The sequence below is a fragment of the Oryctolagus cuniculus genome, chromosome 21 (genome assembly GCF_051225735.1).
Source record: "Oryctolagus cuniculus isolate XC-2025 breed Fujian yellow rabbit chromosome 21, ASM5122573v1, whole genome shotgun sequence".
In the NCBI taxonomy this organism is placed as follows: domain Eukaryota; kingdom Metazoa; phylum Chordata; class Mammalia; order Lagomorpha; family Leporidae; genus Oryctolagus; species Oryctolagus cuniculus.
The window spans coordinates 33,141,742-33,163,891 of NC_142887.1; the positions used below are offsets into that span (position 1 = coordinate 33,141,742).

Consider the following 22,150-nt stretch of genomic DNA (forward strand, 5'->3'; position numbering starts at 1 on the left):
AACAGCACTCTGGCCTCAGAATCAGCCCATGAGAGCATTTCTGGCATAGAAAGCCAAGACACTGTGGCAAAAAATCACCTACGTGAAAGAGCTCTGTGAGTGAGATCTCCGGGGAAAGAAAGGACCTTCAAAGAAGGAGGTACCTTTCTCTGAAGGGAGAAGAGAACTTCCACTTTGCTTATGGCCTGGTCTAAATAAGGTCAGAGTTTGTGAACCCAAGAGGTTTCCAGGCTGGCACCGTGGCTCAATAGGCTAATCCTCCACCTGTGGCACTGGCACACGGGGTTCTAGTCCTGGTCAGGGTGCTGGATTCTGTCCCGGTTGCCCCTCTTCCAGGCCAGCTCTCTGCTATGGCCCGGAAGTGCAGTGGAGGATGGCCCAGGTGCTTGGGCCCTGCACCCCATCGGAGACCAGGAGAAGCACCTGGCTCCTTGCTTCAGATCAGCCCAGTGCACTGGCTGCAGCGCGCCGGCCGTGGCGGCCATTGGAGGGTGAACCAACGGAAAAGGAAGACCTTTCTCTCTGTCTCTCTCTCTGTCCACTCTGCCTGTCAAAAAATAAAAAATAAAAAAGCATAGGTAGTGAGTTCCAGCTCTCTTATGTCAGTTACTGTCTAGGCTGTGAGGCTCTGGAAATGTTATGAAATCTTAGTTTGGTTGTACTATTTGTGCGACTCTTCAAGTCTAAAATGATTTGTTACAAACAATTTAGAAGCATACAGTTTTTTATGAGTCAACATACACGTGAATAAACCCTCACATCATCAGATTTTTCTCTGTGTTCATTTTTTATAAAATACCTATTTTCAACCTTATCTAGTTGAAGGGGTGGGATGTTCTAAGTTTAGAGTCTGTTTATCATAAAAGTCATGACTTTTGTTTGTTCAAACTAGGGAAATGATCTTTGTAGCTAATCTCGGGTGACACCAAGTTGGCATTCTATTTCTGGTTAAATTAAGAGCGCCTTCATTTTCCTGATTACTAGTATATTCATGGTCAAGGGCGCACAGTTGGATGTTTTAGAATATTCATCTGTCTGTTTCAAAGGTGGAGTTACAGAGAGGGAGAAGCAGAAAAAGCAGCTTTCCATCAGCTGGTTCGCTCCCCAAATGGCTGCAATTGCCAGGGAAGGCCCAGGCTGAAGCCAGGAGCTTCACGTGGGTCTCCCAGAAGGGTGCAGGGGCCCAAGAACTTGTGCCCATCTTCCGTCACCCTCCTAGATGCATTAGCAGTGCGCTGGATCAGAAGTGGAACAGCCGGGACTCGAACTGCCGCCCAGCTGGGATGCCGGCACTCCAGATGGTGGCTTAACTCACCACGTCACAGCACCAGCGCCACACCATTGAATTTTTAATTTTATGCTTATCTGCCAACATCATTCCTTTCTTCAGATAAAGGAAATCTCTCTTTTTACAAGGACGATTAAATAAAGGAGTTGAAAGGTGCTTCTGTTGTCTTTTCAGATTGTTTGGTTATCTTTGCAATAAATTCCTTTCCCTTCTCAGAAATAAACATCTGAGGAGTTATGAAATGAACATTTCCATTTCTTCATATGTTCATAGTTTACTATCAGTGGAGGGAGTCTTCATTGATTTTTCTCATCAGTACAATCCCAGACATTCACCTTAAAATTCACCTCAGCAGTTGTTCTTTACGGTGAGAGCTCTTATGTTTAGATAACTAAAATTTTAGGGGTTCCAATGCTGTGGCATAATGGGTAAAGCCACTGCCCGCAGTGCTGGCATTCCATGTTGGTGCTGGTTCAAGTCCTGGTTGCTCCACTTCTGATCCAGCTCCCTGCTATGGCCTGATAAAGCAGTAGAAGATGGCCCAGGTACTTAGGCCCCTGCACCCATGTGGGAGGCTTTGGAAGAATCTCCTGGCTCCTGGCTTTGGATCGGTGCAGCTCCAGCTGTTGTGGCCAACTGGGCAGTGAGCCAGCGGATGGGAGACTTCTGTCTCTCTCTGCCTCTGCTTCTCTCTCTGTGTAACTCTGACTTTAAATAAATAAATAGATCTTCAAAAATTGACAAAATTTTGAGCTGTGTTTTACTTTTGCCCAATAATTTTATTGAAAAGTGCTTTAAGAAATCACAAAATAAAAGTATCCAAGTAAAACTTATTTATTCTTACTATATTACAGCTATTCTTACTATATTATGCAACTATGATTTTAATGTTTAATAGTAGTAAAGCATACATTAGAATTTTGCATATTTTTCTTTTCTACAAGTTTAGTTATTTCAATTTATTCATGCAGAAGGTAATTATCCTATAGTATAATGGAGAAAAAGTATATAGATAAAAATGCAGACATCTGCAAATATTCAACTTCAAATATGTAGATATGTAATTGGTATTTATTTGAGAGGTAGAGAAACAGACAGAGAGAGGAATAGACAAGAGAGAACCGTCTTCCACCTTCTGGTTCATTCCCTAGATGGCTGCAATGGCCAGAGCTGAGCTGATCAGAAGCCAGGAGCCAGGAGCTTCCTTGGGGTCTCCTGCATAGGTGCAGGGGCCTAAGCACGTGGGCCATCTTTCACTGCTTTTTTCCAGCAATAGCAGAGAGGTGGATTGGAAGAGATGAAGCCAGGACATGAACTGCTGCCCATATGGGACATTGCAGCTAGAGGTGGTGGCTTAGCCCACTACACTACTGCACTGGCCCCAGTAATTCCTTTTGTAAGTTAAATGTATCATATTTGTTAGAGAGATGCTCTTCACACACACACACACACACTCACACACACTCATTTATATTCAAAGTTTGTAACCAAGAAGTCTTATTTGTATTTGGTGTTTGGAAAATACAGCAAGTATATCTGCGAAGACACTTGAGCAGGTCAAGGGTACATAAAGATGAGACGCTAATTAGGATGTCTTTATGGAGAAGGTGATCTGCATGCATGAGAGTTATCAGAATAAACTCCTCTTCTGCAATTTTGGTCAATTTTTTATAGTTCTTTTATTGCTTAGTCTAATAAGAAATAAAATGGACAATGAATAGATGGTCTATTCATAGTACTACATACATTTTACTAACACCAGATGTGTTGGAAGTGACATTTTTAGGAGAAAGAAGGTTGAGACTTATAAACATAAATTATGATAATTGTTAAATCTTAAAAGTACTAGTGATTTTGGACCGGAATTGTGTAAGCAGGAGATAACCACCAATGATGATCTGGTTACACAAATTTATTCTCTGAAGGCTTTATAAAAACTACAGAATAAACAAAACATCATTCAGATTTGTGGTTCTATTTAGTCCCATTTGAAAAGTTTGGCTTTTGTGGCCTGGGACTTTGGAGCTTTCCTCCTACATTCTCTCCTAGGAGTTTTACAATTTCTGTTTTTATATTCATTTTGAGTTGTTTTTGTGCATGGTAAAATGATCCAATTCCATTCTTTTGCTTATAGAAATCTAGTTTATCCATAACTATTATTTTAAAAGATTTATTTTATCTTTTTGAAAGGCAGAGTTACAGAGAGAGAGGGAGAGACAGAGATCTCCTACCTGCTGGTTCACTCCCCAGATGGCTGCAATGGCCAGGGCTGGGCCAGACCAGAGCCAGGAGCCAGGGGCTTGCAGGTCTCCATGTGAATGCTGGGGCACAGACACCTGTTCCATCTTCCACTGATTTCTGGACATGGAGCAGCTTGTACTCTAACCTGTTACCAAATGGGATGCCAGCATCCTAGGCAGCAGCTCAACTCATTATGCCACAATGCCAGCCCCCATTTATTTATTTTTTAAGAAGTTGAAAATTTTATTTTGCTGCAGAGTTGTTGCTTCACTGTATGAAATACCACTAGCAAAGACAGTATATTGAAAAGTTAATATGTGATTTTTCTCTATCTGACTCTATAAAACTAGCACAATTCTTGCTCTGCTTCCAGTTATTTCCTTTTTTTTAAGGGAAACAGTTTATTGTTGGAAACCTGGCAGACTGGAGGGAAAGGGCAAAGAAGGGAAAGAGGCAGAAGGAGAGCGTGAGAGAGAGAGACAGAGATCAGGAGACAAAGAGGAAGAGAGAGTGCCATGTGTTCAGGAACAGGTCCCTTTAAAACTTTGCCGGGGGGTGGGGCAGGCAGGGAAGTAGGAGCAGCAAATCCCTTTAGGACGGGGGTGGGGCTGACACTGATGGTTGGGCCAGGTGGCTACCTGGCTTCCAGCAATGGCAGCATGGGCTAGAGCCTAGGGTGGTGTCAGGGTGTAGAGCGTGCCTTGGATAAGACTGCATCATTTTACTAACATTCTTCCCTCTTGCTTTTTATAAAGCAGGAGTTGTATGGGATTACATGAGCCCCAAAAGTCCGGGAAGGGTAGAGGGACGATGGCCTGTCTTTAGAGCTACTTCCTGCTGACATGGGGCGATGTCTCAAGCTGCTGTCCGCTGGGTGGGGAGCCAAGTATAACCCTGTAGCAGCATTTGGTTGACCACCTGGATGCTGAAGGCTTTGGTTCTTTCCATTGCCAACTCCTGTAAACACTGAAGCACACACAGTAGTATAAAAGACAGGGTGAGAATAGCAACCAGTCATCCTGAGTGGCATTAATCAGGTAATGAGAGGGTTTCGTAGGGAGAGGAAGGGGGGGGTGTGTCTCTACACCCTTGTGAGGACTGTTTGATGGACGTGGTTTAAAGCTGATCCCAGCCAAGACCGGGAGAAAGGCCACTCAACTTTTGCAAGTAGAGGAGTTTGTCTGTAGAGAAATTCTGAACAATCATAGAACATCAAGTGGGGGAGAAGACCATCAACACACACAGGTAAGTAGAGCCATTGATGATAGAGTAGAGGCTATGATTACAAAGGAATGAGGCCCCCAGTGTGCTAAATAGGGTCAAGAACAAAAGACAGAGTCATTATTGGAGAACCTAAGAGAGCTGCTGTCTAAACCATGACTTAAGTGCTCTGATTGAGAGGCAAATAGAAACTGACAGAAGGGCTTGATAATAATCTGATGGGCCTTAAAGTCTTGTCAGTTAGGAGGCCCAGACTTACCTATCTCTTCACATGGGGTGCATCCTAAGGGAGGTGTGAGCCTCTCGGGGAAGGCACCCTGTTGACTTCCATTACTAGCTGGCCTGGGAGAGAGCTGGCCAGGGAAAGGCAGGTAGCATCTCTAACAGGAAATTTACAGTTCTGCCTGCAGTGTTACTGACCCTACTTGTCCATCCCCTCCACAGCAGTGGTTACTCTAGAAGCCAGGCTGAGTGAAGGGTTTTTCAGCTTAGAGCCAGTAAGATCTGTGGCACTGACCTGGGCATCCTTCGACTCCAGGGTAGCTCCACTTCAGGTGACCCAACTCTTGGCTGGCAGAGCTGCTGGGGCTCTTCATAAGCTGACTTCTGCTGAAGCCCAGGCTTATCACATTGAAAGTCACTGCAGTGGACTGGCCTGTTGGATCTCTTTGTTGGCAGATCACTGTGCAGACCAGCCATTATTGTCCTGCCACCTATCTTTACATCGCTTCTGATGACTGGCTTTCTTTTCCTCCTGGTTTTTGTGAAAGCAGACCAGAGGATGAAAATCAACGGGGTGCTCAAGTCCCATCTTTAATCATCAGCGGCCTAAACTAGAAGTCTGTAGTCACAGGCACGTTCTGATAGTGTTTTTTCTGAGGTGGACAATACCCATGAGGAAAGCTCTGTCCTCACTTAAAACTTTGTCTCCCTTTGTTTGATCTGAAAGGGAGGTTTTGCCTCTTTACTGTGTCTATGGCAAAGTAAATCTAGCTGTGATATTATAACTTAATCTCTTACTTTGGCTATGCTATTACAGAAAATGTTAGTCATCCCTTTTATAAGATGTAAAGATCAAATTCTGCATCCTAGAGAGTTGTTCAGTATAGTCAGTTTCCTACCTCGAAGAGAATAGGGAAATGAGGAAAAAAGTTGGGCTTAGAATAGAGAAATGAGGGAGCAAATCCAGATCACTTACTGACAATAGCAATAGCAAGTGAAAACTCAGCAAGCAATTTCAACCATTAAAAAACAACTTAGGAAAACATTTACCAGAAGGTCCAGTGCCTTCTATAAATTTTAAGGATGCATGTATTTGGAAACATTCCTTAAATATCCAATATGGTGTAACTTGTTTAAATAGCAAACTCAAGCACAAACATATAAAAGGATTTTAGTTTCTTTCTACCAACAGATTTAAAACATCTGATACCAAAGATTCACATCACATGAATTAAAACGTGTCTTTAACTTTAACAGTTTAAATTTACAGGCAATCTTTTATCTATAAGCCAATTAAAATGAAAAGGCACTTAATAAATTTTCCCATGTAGACATACAATATGTATACACATATAACATAACAAAAAATATAGAGCAATAAAGCAGTTTCAATAATAGCTTTTTAAATTCTTAAACTGTTTTTTAGAGAAAAGTAAGTGATAATTAATGACTGGCTGAAACCCAAAACTATCATTATCAGTATTTTACACATAAGAAGCTGGGGTTAAGAAAGGATAAACAATTTACACAAAGTCACGGAATCTAATATATGTGGCGAAATTGGCAGCCAAACCCTGGCACCTCTCAATAACTCTGAAGTCTACATTTTTTCCAGTGTGTTCATACACATGTTATATTCTGTTCATTAAACACAGAAACATTTTATCAACATCTACTAGAAAAAAAATTTTAAATCCATGTGTGCCAATAGAAAGAAAGAAAAGGCAAATGAATTCACATTTACTGTATTTCTATTATGTTCCAAACACTGTCCTAAACCTTTTAAACGTTTTACTTACATGATGTACTTTAACCTTCACGTGACCTCCAAGAACCTGCAGCAGGGTAAGTGAGAAGCAGACATGCAAAGCTAAGGTGCTTTCAATTCCTTGAGTTGCTCTGGGAGGCCACCTGCTAGCCCCCCTTACTACCAGGCTGTTAAAAGCACTGTGTTTACAGACATGCCAGCTTCTCTGCTTGAGTCATGTACTTACGGGGCAGTTCTTTTCGATGGCACAGAATACAACACTCATACATGGAAACACTCCCGTGTGGCCTACACCAGCACTGCAGTGAACAATCAGGGGTCCTGGAAGGTAGCTCTTCCTCACTTAGCGAACGTATTTTATGAAATGCTCTACTGAGGCAGGAGTGCCATGGTCTGGCCAGTTGGTGAACTGCACGTGTTTTACAAAGTGTTTAGTTCCCCTCTGTTAGAGAGAGAGAGAAAAGGAGAGAAAGAGAAAGAGAAGCAAAGAGGTATTTATCAATCTCTTAAATAGCAATCTCATCAGTTTCTAATATGCTACCACCACCACCACTAATAATAATACAATGGTACCTTGAGTACAGGGCAAAATAATCTAGTATGTATTTTACAAACAAGTAGAAGACAGGACCTCCTAGCCTCTAATTAGGAGGAAGGCTAAGAAGGGGAAATGTTGGGGCATGCACTGAGGCATAGCAGGTAAAGCTGCCGCCTGCAGCACTGGCATCCCACCTGGGTGCTGGTTCGAGTCCTGGCTGCTCCACTTCCGATCCAGCTCTCTGCTATTGCCAGGGAAAGCAGTAAAAGATGGCCCAAATCCTTGGTCCCCTGCACCCACATGAGAGACCCTGAAGAAGCTCCTGGCTCCTGGCTTCAGATCAGATCAGCTCTGGCCATAGCAGCCATTTGGGGAGTGAACCAGCAGATGGAAGACCTTTCCCTCTGCTTCTGCGTCTCTAACTCTGCCTTTCAAATAAATAAATAAATCTTTAAAAAAGGGGGGGGGGAGGAGGGATGTTGATCAACATGATTTAATCAGTGCATATTGTACACGTATTGAAATGTCACACTGTAGTCCATATTTCTGGACAGTTATTTTTTAAAAATTTATATATTTGACAGGTAGAGTTATAGACAGTGAGACAGAGAGAAAGGTCTTCCCTCCGTTGGTTCACTCCCCAACTGGCCGCTACAGCCAGCGCTGCACCAATCCGAAGCCAGGAGCCAGGCGCATCTTCCTGGTCTCACACCTGGGCCATCCTCCACTGCCCTCCCGGGCCACAGCAGAGAGCGGGACTGGAGGAAGAGCAACCGGGACTAGAACCTGGCACCCATATGGGATGCCAGCGTTGCAGGTGGAGGATTATCCAAGTGAGCCACGGCTCCGGCCCCTGGACAATTATTCTTAACAAATGCTTTTTAATTAAAAAGAAAGTTCAGGAAGAATCGAATTTTTTTTAAAAAAGATGATAGTTGTGACATCCATACCCAAACTGGAATGCCTAGTTCAAGTCCTAGCTCCACTCCTAATTCTAGCTTCCTGCTAATGCACACTTAAGGAGGCAGCAGGTGATGGCTCAAGTACTTGGGTCCTTGCCATCTTCATGAGAGACCTGGACTGGGTTTCTGGTTCTTGGCTTCAGCCTGGCCGAGACCCAGCTGTTGTAAGCATTTGAGGAGTGAACCAGCAGATGGGAGATCTTTCTGCCTTTCAAATAAAAGAAAAAAAAATTAAAAGAAATTGCATGTTATGAAAGACTACACAGGAACTTCAAAACTGGGTTTTCAACAAAACTCATAATTTTAATTCCATTTTCCACCAACTTTTTGGAGTGCCCTTGGAAGGTACTATATTGGTATCATGTAGAGTTTTCAAAGAGTAGTCAAGCCTAACCCTGATGTTTGTAAGAATTCCGGAAGGTGCAGGAATAGAAATTTTCTCTGTTTTATAAAGGAACATACAATAACAAGAATAAGAATACTAATGAGTGACACGAATTGAGCACTTAGATGTGTCTGGTGCTATACTAGGAACATTGCATAAGTTATCTCGCTTGACCCTCACACCAGCCCTCCAAGGTGAGTGCTGTTTTATCCTCATCTCACAAGGATAAGGAGGATTGAGAGACACACACTGGGCCAGAAGGGTCACACGTCTGAGGCTGGGACTGTAATGCAGGACTCCTGAATCCTCATCTGCTGGCTTCCATCTGTACCTTCTGTAGAAAAGTGGAGGTTTCCAAATACTCAAGAGGAAAAGGTGGGCTGATAGGTGAAGAATGAGACCAAGAGACAGCCTAGCTTAGCTTAAACATTATACAGCATATTTAATTAAAATAGGTAGGTGTGCTGACCAGGGAGACGGTGGTTAATGACCAGGAGCGTAGACTGTTGCCCCTACAACTGTGCTGAAATGGAATGGTGAAACTCTCCTCAGGGGTGACAGAGAAAGCATGAGTATGCCATACCCCACCAAAGGGAGCATCAGCCTCTCCCCAGCATGCAGACCCCACTGGGGAAACTCAGAATGGGTTTCTCTTCAGTTCCCTTAAAAGAGATATTGGTACTCACTGCCCTCTTCTAGTGCTAGGTATCTACGGAAATTTATGAGGGATAATATTATGGTCAACTTGGCTGGGCTGCAGTACCTAGATATTCGATCAAACATTCCAGACATTTCTTTGAAGGCATTTTTTTCAGATGTGATTAACATTAGCTCAGTAAACTAAATAAAATAGGTTGCCCTCCACAATGTAGGTGGACCTCCCCCAGTCAGCTGAAGTCCTGGAAAGGACAAAGACTGATGTCTTGAAGTAGCACCTTGACAGTAGGGACTCCATTTTGGAGCACCTGAGACTCCATTCTGGGAAAGCACCCCACCACCACCACCACCTTGAGACTCTGGTCTGAAACTACGATCTAAAATAGTCGGACAATAGCAGTGCACTACATCACCCTTGGCAGAGCACAGAAACCCCCTAGCATGATCGCTCAAGCTTGAAAGTAGAAAGGTTGCACCTGGGTGAATGATAAAAATGTGATTTGTTTATGTCTTACATATAATTAAAACCAATAATTGGATTAATGTCAAGATTATAATTGATAATTGTTAAGATTGTAACTGGTGGGGGCGGAGCCAAGATGGCGGAATAGTGAGGGTGCGTACCGATAGTCCGGGAAAAGATAGTTTAATAAAAGTGGAGTTATGGTAGCCTGAGGAAAAAATTGCAGAGGAAACTCTTCCGGATCTAGTGGATGTGACACGGAGGACCTACGGGGAGAGCAAGGTCACCCACTGCATGGAAGCTGAACCGTGGGAGCTGCGGGAGCCGAGCCGCAGAGTCTGCGCTCCAGCGCTGGAAGGGGAGGTGAGACAAAGACCTCGGTAACCCGAGACATTGGCAGGGAAAGGCAGAAAGAGCCTTAAGAGAATGAGACCAAAAACCCCACTGGGGAAAGTTCACCAGGCTGACTGGAGGAGAGAAAAAATCGAATAAATAAGGGGATCTGGCACGACATTAGCCTCTCTCTCCACTCACCTTACAAAGCTGAGCAAGACAAAGAGCAGGCGCCATTTTACGTATGTAAAGCGGCACCCGCCATTAGCCAAGCAGAAAAACCTGACTCTGGTGGGGAGAAATAACAGGAGGTTAACACCTAATGAAAGTGTGGAGCTAACCAACTGAGACTGTGAAAAACTGAGGGGGGGGGGGCGAGAGAACTCACCGAGTATACAAACTCGGTAACCTGGGGCAACCTGGTGAGAGACTGCAGAGAAATTTGAGACCACACTGAGGGCTGCATAAACTCTCTGTGTGGTCCCAGCGGTAAGCAGACGAATACCCACAGGGGGCCAGATTTCATACATCAACTACTCTCAATTCCACTTAGCTGTGTGGAATTACTTCCCAACTGAGTCAAAAAAAAAAAAAAAAAAAAGAGCGAGCGAGCAAGAGAACAATCTGGGTGAATCACCTTTGGCACACCCTTAACCCTGAAGAACCAAACAGAGCTCTCTGGCCACACCCATCACAGCCTCTAAGGATCCATCAAAAGCAGACAGTCCACTTAATCTAGAGTCAGAGTATAACGAGAAAAAACTCCATACCGAAGAAACCAAAGAATATCTCCAATATGCCAAACAACAAATGCAAAAACCGAGGTTATGAAGATGATGAGATAGAAGAAATGCAACAAGTGGATCTCAAAAAATTGATAAGAACATTAAGAAGTTCTCAAAAACAAGTTCTCGAACTACAGAAATCCTTAATGGACAAGATAGAAAATCTCTCTCGTGAAAATGAAATATTAAGGAATCAAAATGAAATGAAACAACTAGTAGAACATGAAACTGTGATAGTGATGAGAAATCATAATGAAATGAAGAATTCAATAGATCAAATGACAAACACATTAGAGAGCCTTAAAAACAGAATGGGTGAAGCAGAAGAGAGAATATCAGACTTAGAAGACAGAGCACAGGAAAACATACAATCAAACCAAAGAAAAGAAGAGGAAATTAGAAATCTAAAAAATATTGTCGGGAAATAAACCCAACATTCGGGTTCTAGGAGTTCCTGAAGGCATGGAGAGGGAGAAAGGATTAGAAGGCCTTTTTAGTGAGATGCTAGCAGAAAATTTCCCAGATTTGGAGAAGGACAGAGACCTCCTAGTACAGGAAGCTCATAGAACCCCTAATAAACATGACCAAAAGAGATCCTCACCACAACACATTGTAATTAAACTCGCCACAGTGAAACATAAAAGATCCTAAAATGTGCAAGAGAGAAACGTCCGATTACTCTCAGAGGATCTCCAATCAGACTCACAGCAGACTTCTCATCAGAAACCCTGCAAGGTAGGAGGGAGTGGCGAGATATAGCCCAGGTACTAAGAGAGAAAAACTACCATCCCAGAATATTATATCCTGCAAAGTTCTCATTTGTGAATGAAGGTGAAATAAAGACCTTTCACAGCAAACAGAAATTGAAAGAATTTGTTGCCGCTCGTCCAGCCCTGCAAAAGATGCTTAAAGATGTGTTACACACAGAAACACAAAAACACAGTCATCAATATGAAAGAAGGTAAATGAAGAAAACCTCACAGAAAAAGATCACAGGAAGTTCAAAGCACATATTAGAAAATATCTTTGGCAAATGGCAGGGCAAAGTCACTACTTATCAATAGTCACATTGGACGTTAATGGCCTGCACTGTCCAGTTAAAAGACACCGATTGGCTGATTGGGTTAAGAAACAAAACCCATCTATTTGCTGCTTACAAGAAACACATCTTTCCAAGGAAGATGCATACAGACTGAAAGTGAAAGGCTGGAAAAAGATACACCATGCCAACAGAAATGAAAAGAGAGCAGGCGTAGCCATCTTAATATCGGACAACATAAACTTTACCACAAAAACTGTTAGGAGAGACAGAGAGGGGCACTATATAATGATTAAGGGATCGATTCAACAGGAAGATATAATGATTATTAATGTATATGCACCTAGTTACAGGGCACTGGTTTATTTAAAAGATTTGCTAAGGGACTTAAAGGGAGACTTAGACCCCAATACAATAGTACTGGGGGACTTCAATACTCCACTCTCAGAAATAGATCAACAAGACAGAAGATCAACAAGGGGACAGTAGATTTAAATGACACTATAGCCCAAATGGATCTAACAGATATCTACAGAACTTTTCATCCTACACATAAAGCATTTATATTCTTCTCAGCAGTACATGGAACCTTCTCTAGGATTGACCACATACTAGACCATAAAGCAAGTCTCAGCAAATTTAAAAGATTTAGAATCATACCATGCAGCGTCTCAGACCATAAAGGAATGAAGTTGGAAATTAGCAACTCAGGAATCCCTAGAGCATATGCAAACGCATGGAGATTGAACAACATGCTCCTGAATGAACAATGGGTCATAGAAGAAATCAAAAGAGAAATCAAAAAGTTTCTGGAAGTAAATGAGGATAACAGCACAATATACCAAAACTTATGGGATACAGCAAAAGCAGTGTTGAGAGGAAAGTTTATAGCAATAGGTGCCTACATCAAGAAATTGGAAAGGCACCAAATAGATGAGCTTTCAATGCATCTCAAGGACCTAGAAAATCTGCAGCAAACCAGACTCAAATCTAGTAGGAGAAGAGAAATAATTAAAATCAGAGAAGAAATCAATAGGATTGAATAAAAAACATTCCAAAAAATCAGCCAAACGAGGAGCTGGTTTCTTGAAAAAATAAACAAAATTGACACCCCATTGGCCCAACTAACTAAAAAAATTGAGAAGTTTCTGTACTGCAAAAGAAACAGGAGAGTGAAGAGACAACCGACACAATGGGAAAAAATATTTGCAAACTATGCAACAGATAAAGGATTAATAACCAGAATCTACAAAGAGATCAAGAAACTCCACAACAACAAAACAAACAACCCACTTAAGAGATGGGCCAAGGACCTCAATAGACATTTTTCAAAAGAGGAAATCCAAATGGCCAACAGGCACATGAAAAAATGTTCAAGATCACTAGCAATCAGGGAAATGCAAATCAAAACCACAATGAGGTTTCACCTCACCCCGGTTAGAATGGCTCACACACAGAAATCTACCAACAACAGATGCTGGCAAGGATGTGGGGAAAAAGGGACACTAACCCACTGTTGGTGGGAATGCAAACTGGTCAAGCCACTATGGAAGTCAGTCTGGAGATTCCTCAGAAACCTGAATATAACCCTGCCATTCAACCCAGCCATCCCACTCCTTGGAATTTACCCAAAGGAATTTAAATTGGCAAACAAAAAAGCGGTCTGCACCCTAATGTTTCTTGCAGCACAATTCACAATAGCCAAGACCTGGAACCAACCTAAATGTCCATCAACGGTAGACTGGATAAAGAAATTATGTGATATGTACTCTATAGAATACTATACTGCAGTAAAAAAAAAAAAAACAACAATGAAATCCAGTCATTTGCAACAAAATGGAGGAATCTGGAACACATCATGCTGAGTGAAATAAGCCAGTCCCAAAGGGACAAATATCATATATTCTCCCTGATCGGTGACAACTGACTGAACACCAAAAAGGAAACCTGTTGAAGTGAAATGAACACTATGAGAAACGGTGACTTGATCAGCCCTTGCCCTGACTATTGATGAACAACTTAATACGTTATCCCTCTTGGTATTTTTTTTGTTTATTTGTTCTACTTAATACTTTTGGTTGAATACTGTAATCAATACACAGTTATTCTCAAGTGTTGAAACTTAACTGAAAAGTGATCACTGTTAAATATAAGAGTGGGAATAAGAGAGGGAAGAGATGTGCATTTCGGGACATGATCAAGCAGACTTACCTCAAATGGTAGAGTTAGAAACATACCAGGGGATTCCAATTCAATCCCATCAAGGTGGCATGTACCAATGCCATCTCACTAGTCCCGGTGATCAATTTCCATTCACAATTGATCATAATGATAGGACTAAGAGCCAAAGGGAGCACATAAACAAGACTAGTACCTGCTAATACTAACCGATAGAATAAAAAAGGGAGAGAACGATCCAACATGGGAAGCGAGATACACAGAAGACTCATAGAATGGCGGATGTCCTAAACAGCACTCTGGCCTCAGAATCAGCCCTTAAGGCACGTGGATCTGGCTGAAAAGCCCATGAGAGTATTACAGGCATGGAAAACAAACACTTTGGCAAAAAAAAAAAAAAAACCTACATGAAAGATCTCCAGAGTGAGATCCCAGTGGAAAGAACAGGTCATCAAAGAAGGATGTATCTTTCTCTGAAGGGAGGAGAGAACTTCCACTTTGACTATGACCTTGTCTAAATATGATCAGAGTTGGTGAACTCAAAAGGCTTCCATAGCCTTGGTGACTCATGACAAGAGCCTAGGGAGATTACTGATGCCATAAACAAGAGTGTCAATTTGTTAAGTCAACAACAGGAGTCACTGTGCACTTACTCCTCATGTAGGATCTCTGTCCTTAATGTGCTGTTCATTGTGATTTAAGGCTATAACTAGTACTCAAACAGTATTTTTCACTTTATGTTTCTGTGTGGGTGCAAACTGTTGAAATCTTTACTTAATATATGCTAAACTGATCTTCTGTATATAAAGAGAATTGAAAATGAATCTTGATGTGAATGGAAGGGGGGAGGGAGAAGGAAAGGGGGGGTTGTGGGAGGGAGGGAAGTTATGGGAGGGGAATCCATTGTAATCCATAAGCTGTACTTTGGAAATTTATGTTCATTAAATAAATGTTACCAAAGAGTAAAGCATACCAAAACTGCTAAAGAATCTGAATACCAATGTGCCAAAAAATTCCTTCATTAAGCAAAAGAATGAAAATATAATTTCTGATGTGTAGCATGTGTAGAGATAAAGTATCAGAAAAGCCAGGAAAGAGGATGCTGAAATACACCATCAAAAGGTTCTTCGCAGGCAAGTAAAGTGGTATCCCATCACCTGAAGGAGACTGTGGTGAATTAAAGGCATATGTTATGCCTTTAACATGTTATGCCCTAAAACAATCACCAAAACAAAACTCACAGCACTGTGGCACAGTAGGTTAATCCTCCACCTGCAGTGCTGGCATCCCATATGGGTACTAGTTCTAGTCCCAGCTGTTCCTCTTCCAATCCAGCCCTCTGCTATGGCCTGGGAAAGCAGAAGATGGCCCGTGTCCTTGGGCCCCTGCACCCATGTGGGAGACCCAGAAGAAGCTCCTGGCTCCTGGTTTTGGAATGGCCCAGCTCTGGCTGTTGCAGCCATTTGTGGAGTGACCCAGTGGATGGAAGACCCCTCTCTTTATCTCTCCCTCTCATTATCTATAACTCTACCTCTCAAATAATAAAATCTTTAAAACACACACACACACACACACACATACAGTCCTCAAACTAACAAAAGAATTATAGCTAATAAACTAGTAAAAGGATACAACAGAATCATGGAAACTGTTGAATTCATTCAAAAGAAAGCAGGAAGAAGACAGATTAAGATGTTAGACTGAAACCCAGGCATTTTGATAAGTTTATATTAAAAGGCACAGATCAACAGATACTAATTAGGAAGCTGTACAACAAAATTCCTAATCAAGATCCAAAATGATAGGAAATTTCACAATATTTGGCTTGTCTTACCCCCATCTTCCTGCACAGGGTGGCATGGCTGGAAGCAAGCCAATTCTACTCCTGCTTCCACTCTCAGGACAGAAGGAACATGTGGAATGTGCTTATAACTTCCTGGCTTCCTAGATGACTGCCCAAGGCACTGGCTTCTGGCTTGCCTAACTGCCAATGCTGACAGGAATGGCAGCATAAATGGGACATCAGGACGCAGGCTGCTGAAGGTGTGGCAGGCCCCCAGGCGTGTGAGAGCTGCAGCAGAGATGCAGACTCACGGGTGCCTTGAGGGCAAGAGAGTACACGTGGGATATCTGAAGATACCAACAGAACATCTAAGATCCGGACAAGAAGGGAAATACAGACAGTTAAAAGCAGCCATATATATGGGAAATTGGAAAAGGGAAAAAAAAAAAAAAAAGGAGGTGCCTAGGCATGAGAAATATATCTGCAGAAAAAGGCCTGAAATGTCCTTAGTCTTCATGCACCACTGATCAGAGATCTTCACCTGTATGGAGCTGGCCCATAAAGACCAGCAGAGGTGACTTTTTCTTTTATTTTATTAAAGTGACTAAGATTCAACAAAAAGATCACATGTAAGCAAGGAAACAGCGTAACATGGCCCATTTAAAGGAACAAAATAATTTTCTAGAAATTGACCCTAAAGAAACACATACCTGGGACTTGGGTAACAAAGATGGTACAACAAATGTCTTAGGAGGCCTGCATTGTGGCATAGTGGGCACCGGCATCCCACATGGGCGCTGGCTGGTTCATGATCCAGCTGCTCCACTTCCAATCCAGCTCCCTGCTGATGAAGCAGCAGAGGATGGTCCAAATGTTTGGGCCCCTGTCATCCATGTGGGAGACCTGGATGAAGCTCCTGGCTTCGGCCTGGCACAGTGCTGGCCATTGTGGCCATTTAGGGAGTGAACCAGCAGATGGAAGATCTCTCTCTCTTTTTTAGATTTATTTATTTCAAAGTCAGAGTTACACACAGAAGCAGAGAGAGAGAGAGAGAGAGAGAGAGAGAGAGAGGTCTTCCATCTGCTGGTTCACTCCCCAGATGGCCACAACAGCCAGGGCTGCACCGATACGAAGCCAGGAGCTTCTTTCAGGTCTCCCATGTGGGCTTGTACCTAGCCCAGCCCTAGTCATTGAGGGCATTTGGGGAGTGAAACAGCAGATAGAACATCTCTCTCTCTGTAATCCATCCTTCCTTCCTCCCTCCCTCCCTCCCTCCCTCCCTCCCTCCCTCCCTTTCTTTCTTTCTTTTTAATGATGTATTTATTTACTTGAAAATCAGAGTTACACAGAGAGAGGAGAGGCAGAGAGAGAGACAGGACTTCCATCCGCTGGTTCACTCTGCAACTGGCTACAGCGGCTGGTGCTGCACTGATCCGGAGCCAGGAGCCAGGAGCTTCTTCCAGGTCTCCCAAGCGGATGCAGGGGCCCAAGGACTTGGGCCATCTTCTACTGCTTCCCCAGGCCATAGCAGAGAGCTGGATCGGAAGTGGAGCAGCTGAGTCTTGAACTGGCACCCACATGGAATGCTTGCACGGCAAGTGGTGGCTTTATCCATTATATCACAGCACGGGCCCCAACTCCGCCTTTCAAATAAATAAATAAACCTTAAAAAAAGAAAAAGAAAGCAAGAGAAAAAGGAAGTCATCACAGAAGAGGGATCCTCAATAAGAGCTTCTGTGGATTTCTCAGCATAACACTGCAGGCGTGGGTGACAGGAAGATGAAGTGCCCACAGAAGATACATTCGCAAAGTGTCCTTCAAAAACCAGGCAGAAAGGAAGCTATTTCCTGCCAGACCTACCCCATAAAAAATATTAAAGAGAGTCCTCCAAGTAGAAATGAAAGAATGCTATGAAGTAACACATAAAGGTCTCAGATGAATGTTAATATATAGTCAAACACAAAAACTTTAATTACTGTAATTTTGGTTGGTAACTCCACTTTTAACTATTTTACAGGATTTAAAAGACAAAAGGATAAAAGAATGGGCATATGATAAATAAAAATAGAATTTGTGACATCAACAACATGAAGTGGGTGGAGCAGAGTGATAAAGAAACTGCAGGGAGCCCAGTGCCGTGGCTCAATAGGCTAATCCTCCGCCTTGCAGCACCGGCACACCGGGTTCTAGTCCCGGTCAGGGCACCGGATTCTGTCCCAGTTGCCCCTCTTCCAGGCCAGCTCTCTGCTGAGGCCCAGGAGTGCAGTGGAGGATGGCCCAAGTGCTTGGGCCCTGCACCCACATAGGAGACCAGGAAAAGCACCTGGCTCCTGGCTTCAGATCAGCGTGATGCGCCGGCCGTAGCACACCGGCCGTGGCAGCCATTGGAGGGTGAACCAATGGCAAAAAGGAAGACCTTTCTCTCTGTCTCTCTCTCTCTCACTGTCCATTCTGCCTGTCAAAAGAAAAGAAAAAAAAGAAACTGCAGGGGTTGGCACTGTGGCACAGCGCGTTGACACCCTGGCTAGAGTGCTGGCATCCCATATGGGTGCCAGTTCATATCCTGGCTGCTCCACTTCTGATCCAGCTCTCTGCTATGGCCTGGGAAAGCAGTGGAAGATGGCCCAAGTCCTTGGGCCCCTGCATCCATGTGGGAGAATGGAGGAGGCTACTGGCTCCTGGCTTCGCATTGGCACAGTTCTGGCTGTTGCAGCCAACTGGGGAGTAGACCATTGGGTGGAAGACCTCTCTCTCTCTCTCTCTCTCTCTCTCTCTCTCTCTGCCTCTCCTCTCTCTGTGTAACTCTGACTTCCAAATAAATAAATAAATCTTTTTTTTTTTTTAAAGAAAAACTACAGAGTTCTTGGGTACAAATGAAATAAAACTGTTATCAAGTTTGGGGCTGGCACTGTGGCATAGTGAATAAAGCTACTTCCTACAGTGCCAGCATCCCACATGGGCACCATTTTGAGTCCTTGCTGCTCCATCACAGATCCAGTTCCCTGCTAATGTCCATAGGAAAGCAGCAAAAGACAGCCCAAATACCTGGGCCCCTGCACCTGCCTGGAAGACCTGGAAGATGCTCCTGGCTTCAGATCGGCCCAGAAGCTCCAACTGTTGAGGCCATTTGGAGAAGTGAACCAGTGGATGTAAGACTTCTCTGTTCCTTCCTCCATCCAACTCTGCTTTTCAAATAATAAAAATAAATATTTTCAAAAAGAAACTTGTTAACTTAAAATACTATTATGACTTCATTATATTTTATGTAATCCCCATAGTAACCATAAAGAAAATATCTATGGAATACACACAAAAGGAAATAAGAAAGTAATCAAACCATGCCCCTAAGGGGGAATCAAATGCAACAGAAGAGTGAACGAGGAAACAGATCACCCCCAAAAAGAAAAAAGCTATAAAACATACAGAAAACAAACATAAAATGGCAATACTAAATTCTTACCTATCAGTACATAAGTTAAATGTGAATAGATTAAGCTCCTTAATCAAAAGATAGAGATTTACAGAATAAAGAACAGGATCTCATTATAGTCACCCCTTGGTATCTGCGGGGGATTGGTTCTAGGACGCCCTGCCTAGGATGTGCCTGCATGTGCTTGGGAAAGCAGAGGAGGATGGTCCAAGTGCTTGGGCCCCTGCACCCACGTGGGAGACCTGGATGAAGCTCCTGGCTCAGCCTGTCCCAGGCCTGGCCATTGTAGCCATCTGGGGAGTAAATCAGCAGATGGAAGACCTCTCTCTCACTCTCTGTAACTTTGACTTTCAAATAAATAAATATATCTTTAAAAAATGTTGGGGCTGGCGCTGTAGTGCAGCAGATTAAAGCCCCAGCCTGCAACACTGGCTTCTCATATGGGCACCAGTTCAAGCCCCATCCAGCTCCCTGCTAATGCAGCTAGGAAAGCAGTAGAGGATGGCCCAAGTGCTTGGACCCCTGCATCCATTTGGGAGACCCAGAAGAAGCTCCTGGCTCCTGGCTTCCGAGTGGCTGGACTCAGCTCAGTTCCAGCCATTGCGGCCATTTGGGGAGTGAACCAGCAGATGGAAGAGCTCTGTCTGTACCACTGTCTTTCAAATAAATAAAATAAATTTTAAAAATTCTTTAAAAAACTGTTAAAAGACAAACATGGACATTACACAATGATGACACAAATAATGCACCAAGACGACAACAGTTATAAAGATACATGCTCCAAACATCAGAGTGCCAGATTATATGAGGCAAACATGGTCACAACTAAAGGGAGAAATAGTAGGAGACTGTAATATCCTACTTTTAGTGGCGGAGAGAACAACTGGACAGATAATCAGAAAAGAGAGGACCTCAACACCACCACAGACCAACTGGACCTAATGAACATATGCAGATCATTCCACCAAAAAACAGCTGGAGACTTTTCTCACGTAGATATGGAACATTCCCTTAGATAGGCCACAGGTTAGGCCTTAAGATAAGTCTTAATACATCTAAAAAGTTTTATGTTGGAGTGGGCCTTGTGCTGTAGTGGTTACGTTGCTGCTTGGGAAGGCTGCATGTCACATTGGAGTGACTCGGGAGAGTCTTGGCTCCTCCACTTCCGATCCAGGTTCCTGAAATGCTCACCCTGTAAGGCATCAGAGGATGACTCAAGTACTTGGGTCCCTGCCATCTATGTGAGAGATCCGGATTGAATTCTGAGCTTCCAGCTTCAGCCTGGCCCAGCCTCAAATACTGTAGGTATTTGGGCCTGAACCATGGATAGAAGATTCAAATAAATACATCAGTAAATCTTTTTTAAAAAGGGGGGGGGGTAATTTTTTAAACAATGCCACAAAAATAAAAAGGATTCTACCTAAGGGAATACTATGAACAACCACAAGCTAATAAATTAGATGAATTACTAGAAACATACAAACTAATAGGACTAAAATATAACTAAAATACAACTAAATAATTAAATACTAAACTATATAACTAAATACTAAAAAAAATGCAACTAAAATAGGACTAAAATAAAATATTTGAACAGGGGCAGTCTTGTGACATAGCAGGTCATGCTGCTGCCTGCAAATGCCAGCATCCCATTTTGGAACCCTGGTACAAGGAATCCCACATGGACATGGGTTTGAGTTCCAGCTGCTCCACTTCTGGTCCAGCTTCCTGCTAATATGCCTGGGAAAGCAGTGGAAGATGGCCCAAAGATTTGGGCCCTTGCCACCCACATGCGAGACTCAGATGGAGTTCCTGTCTCCTGGCTTTGATCTGGCCCAGCCCCAGTGGCTATGGCCATTTGGGGAGTGAACCAGTACATGGGAGTTCTCCCCACTGCAACCCCACCCAATAACTCTGCCTTTCAAATAAATAAATCTTTTAAAAAACCCTAAGATGTAGGTGAATTCTATCAAACATTTGAAAAAGAATTAACACCAATCCTCAACATACACTTTCGAATACTGAATAGAAAGAAACACTTTGAAATTCATTCTGTGAAACAAATCAAAGTCAGATGATGAAATTAAAAGAAAATTGCAGATAAATATCCCTTGAGAAAAATGCTATAAAAATTCTCAACGAAATACAATCAGAATTCCACGGCACATTTGAAGAGTTATACATCTGACCAAGTAGTATTTACTCCTGGAATGCAAAGATGGTTCAACACATGAAAAATAGCTAATGTTATAAACATTAACAGAATGAAGGAGAAAAACCTCACGTGATCCTAAGTGATGTGGAAAAAGCATTTTACAAATTTCCATGCTACTTCATGGTGAAAAGACTCCACAAACTAGGAATAAAATGAATTACTTCAACATAATAAATGCCATATCTGAAAAGCCAAGAGCTAACATCGTTCTCAGTGCTGAGGGTATGAACACTTTTCCACTGCGCTGGGACAACAGAAGATGTTTCCTTTCACCATTTCTATTTAACAAAGCAATTACGGTCCTATGCAGAGCAATGAAGCAAGAAATAAAATCAGGAAGAACAAAAATGATGTCTTGAAAACTCTGAAGAGTTCAAAAGATACTGTTAGCCCTGATACATAAATTCAGCAGGGGCCAGCACTGTGGCATAGCAGGTAAAGCCACCGCCTGCAGTGCCAGCATCTCATATGGGCACTAGTTCAAATCCTGGCTGCTCTACTTCTGATCCAGCTCTCTGCTATGGCCTGGCACCCACATGGAAGGCCCAGAAGCAGCTTCTGGCTCCTGGCTTTGGATCAGTGCAGCTCCAGGCATTGCAGGTAATTGAGGAGTGAACCAACGGTTAGAAGACCTCTCTCTCT

The 22,150-nt window shown here is 42.9% G+C and overlaps 1 long non-coding RNA gene across 3 annotated transcripts in view; it reads left to right on the plus strand.

Moving 5' to 3' along the window:
• Window positions 1–22,150, plus strand: part of LOC103351725 (uncharacterized) — a 72,619-nt gene that overhangs the window by 20,373 nt on the left and 30,096 nt on the right. The window contains exon 4 of one of the 3 annotated variants that reach the window (XR_016227388.1): window positions 18,882–19,048. The exons of 1 other annotated variant lie outside the window; for it this stretch is intronic. This is a non-coding gene — a long non-coding RNA (uncharacterized LOC103351725). Of the gene's footprint in view, window positions 1–18,855; window positions 19,049–22,150 lie in introns of those variants that run through there. One more of the 3 variants, XR_016227386.1, reaches the window with a different exon arrangement.